Here is a 3446-nt window from a genome sequence, read left to right as displayed (position 1 = left end):
GAGAAAGGAGAGGCAAGGAGGTGGGGAAGAGACTCCAAGTCCTTGTACAGGCCACCAAAATGTTGTGGTCCATGCATGGGTTGGAAAAGAATTTCCAGACATGAAGCAGATTGAACAGAGAATAAAGTTGATTAGAGCAGGAGACACTGTTAGAACAGTGGACTGGTTCAAGGGAGAGCTAAACCTTTTCACAGGCTAGCTACCAATTTTTATAGCTTCAAGACACAGAAAATTCCTACTGGAATGGTGACATTAGGTGATTGGTTAAGAAGCTATAGGGTCGGTATTTTACCTAATGTGGGATCAGGCAACTGGCTGGTTTGGATCCAGAGGCATGGCTTGGACCAAGCACTATGTGCTTGGTCAGTTCCAGAGATTTTTATCCTGTGACTTTGGTACAGAGCTCCACACCTGTGACCTTGGTATAGGGCTCCACAGTAATTATCAATATGTATGGTCCTATTACCATTTTTCTTAATTGTTTTGGATTTATTTTTTGTAGATCTTTCCCTTCTCTTGTGTTTCCTGCTTAGAGATGTTCCTTTAGCATTTATTGTAAAGCTAGTTTGGTGGTGCTGAATTCGCTGAACTTTTGTCTCTAAAGCTTTTGATTTCTCTGTAAAATCTGAATGAGAGTCTTTCTGCATAGAGTATTCTTGGTTGTAGTTTCTTCCCTTTCATCATTTTGAATATATCATGCCATACCTTTCTCTCTCTCTCTTTTTTGCCTTTCATATTTTCTTTGTATTTCTCTTCAATAGTTGCTTGACCCAACATCTTTCTGTCTGCTCTATACAATGAAAATACAAACTAAATGAGAATAGAAAAAATAAATAAAGCACTAAATTGTACGAATTACAAGTCTGTTCCAAAATATATTTACATTAAATAAAATATGCATTTAAGTAAGAGATCTACAGTGAATGACTCTGCATCCTGGGAACCTAGGCAGGGCTGGCATTCGTGGGACAAGCTAAGAGACTTCACACCAATCACAGTTTGTAGGAGGTTTCTGATGTCCAATCTGCAAGCTACACTGAGCGCGTCATGAGCATCACCTGTGCAGGGACTGACTGGGGGGAGGAGAAGCAACTTTTACCTCGATGCTGAGTTCATTCTCATCAACAGCCTATTCAGTAAAGTTTCAAAAAAGTAAACATGTTAAGGTAAGAAGACAACTGTTTAGAACCCCAGACACATTTTCTGGCTGTATTTATGCAGAACTCTCCAGCTACAATGGGTGGTCGTGAAGACATTCTTCCTCATGACAACATGGTCACAGGACTCGGATGACCCAGCGAGACTGAGGGGAGCCGAGGACTGTGATACAAGTCCAGTTTTGGTTTGGGACACTCTTCTCATGCACAGTCCATGGCCCTGCAGTCCTCTCCTCCTACCATCTGGCATGGCACTTAATGTAGTCTTCAGCTTTATTCTGGAAGTCCTCCTTGTCCCACAAATGATGTTCTACAGCTTTGATATTCAGTGGATCATCAAAATTCAACAGATCAATAAGCAAAATTTTAATCCCCAAACAACATCCTTCAGTGTCCTCTTAGGGGCCCGGCAGGTGCCATCAACTGGATGTTCTCTCAGTAAACTGAGACATATCTCTCCTGTTTCTGTATGTTGGGGTGCCAGATCCAGGTCAAGCATTTCACTTTGGGAGGCACCATGTTGTATGCATTGGAGACTTCAGTTTCAAGCTGAAATTTTCCATCCTAGTAGTAACTCTTCTCTGGGGTGACAGTTAGCTGAAAGCAATGAAGCTTGTTTGGATCAGGAAAATGCACTTTATACATACAAGGTAAATTAACTTCAAGTTCTGCAACCTCTTTAACAAGCAGCCTGTCTCTCACAGACACTAGCCGAGTGGAGTCAGTGGCTGTGGCTGACTCTTCAGCTTGCTTGCCAGCATCAACATCACTACTACCTTTATCCTGGGCACCCCGAGACAGGCAAGGCAAGCCCGGTGCCCAACACCAGCTGGCCAGCTGGCCACAGACAGCAAGCCATGGCCCCTCACAGCCACACCAGCTCTGGCCATGTCATTCCCTTCTTGCTTGTAGAGTTTCTGTTGAGGAATCAGCTGATAACCTTATGGCAATTCCCTTGTATTTTATTTGTCATTTTCCCCTTGTTGCTTTTAATATTTTATCTTTGTCTTTAATTTTCATGTTTGATTACTATGTGTCTTGATGTGTTCTCCTTGGGTTTATCCTGCCTAGAACACTCTGTGCTTCCTGGACTTGGCTGACTATTTCCTTTCCCATGTTAGGAAAGTTTCCAGCTATTATCTCTTCAAATATTTTCTCAAGTCCTTTCTCTCTTTCCTCTCCTCTGGGACCCCTATAATATGAATGTTGGTGCATTTAATGTTATGCCAGAGGCCTGGAAAATCCCATGGATGGAGGAGCCTGGTGGGCTGCAGTCCATGGGGTCGCTAAGGGTCGGACACAACTGAGCGACTTCATTTTCACTTTTCACTTTCATGCATTGGAGAAGGAAATGGCAACCCACTCCAGTGTTCTTGCCTGGAGAATCCCAGGGATGGGGGAGCCTGGTGGGCTGCCATCTATGGGGTCGCACAGAGTCAGACACGACTGAAGTGACTTAGCAGCAGCAGCAGCAGCAGCAGCAGTGTAATGTTCGTCTCTGTTTGCTTGTTCTTTAGTTCTTCTAGGTCTTTGGCAAACATTTTTTGCATCTTCTCCACTGGTTTTCTGAGATCCTGGATCCTCTTCACTATCATTATTCTGAATTCTTTTTCTGGAAGGTTGCCTATCTCTACTTCATTTAGTTGTTTTCTGGGGTTTTATCGTGTCCTTTCATCTAGGACATAACCCTCTGCTTTTTCATTCTGATTAACTTTCTGTGATGTGGTTTTCATCCTAGCTGCTGTGGAATTAGTGCTCTTCTTGCTTCCTCTGTCTGCCCTCTGGTGGATGAGGCTAAGAGGATTGAGTAAGCTTCCTGATGGGAGGGACTGGTGGAGGGAAAAGCTGGGTCTTCTTCTGGTGGGCAGGGCCATGCTTAGCAAAACTTTGATCCACATATTTGTTGATGGGTGGGGTAGTGCTCTCCCTGTTAGTTGTTTGGTCTGAGGCAATCCAGCCCTTGGGTCTGTCAGCTCTATGGTAGGGCTAATGGTGACCTCCAAGAGGGCTTATGCCAAGGGGTCCCTCAAGGACTCCTGCTCCCATGCCCCTGTCCCCATGGCAAGCCATTGCCAAACCACCCTCCACGGGAAACCCTCCAACACTAAGAGGAGGTCTGGTTCAGTCTCTTGTGGTGTCACTGCTCCTTTCGCCTGGGTCATGGTGCATGCAAGATTTTGTTTGTGACCTCCAAAACCTCCTTTGTTTCCTCTAGTCCTTGGAAGTCCTATAATCAAATCCTGCTGGCCTTCAAAATCAAATTCCTTGGGGATTCATAGTCCCTTTTTC

The 3446-nt window shown here is 44.4% G+C and overlaps 1 pseudogene; it reads right to left on the bottom strand.

The window, feature by feature from the left end:
• Positions 1-1393: 1393 nt before the first annotated feature.
• On the bottom strand, positions 1394-2047 carry LOC109575153 (NEDD8-conjugating enzyme UBE2F pseudogene; annotated as a pseudogene).
• Positions 2048-3446: the final 1399 nt, after the last annotated feature.

Source organism: Bos indicus, chromosome 21 (assembly GCF_029378745.1).
Source record: "Bos indicus isolate NIAB-ARS_2022 breed Sahiwal x Tharparkar chromosome 21, NIAB-ARS_B.indTharparkar_mat_pri_1.0, whole genome shotgun sequence".
In the NCBI taxonomy this organism is placed as follows: domain Eukaryota; kingdom Metazoa; phylum Chordata; class Mammalia; order Artiodactyla; family Bovidae; genus Bos; species Bos indicus.
This window is presented reverse-complemented; position numbering and strand designations above follow the sequence as displayed.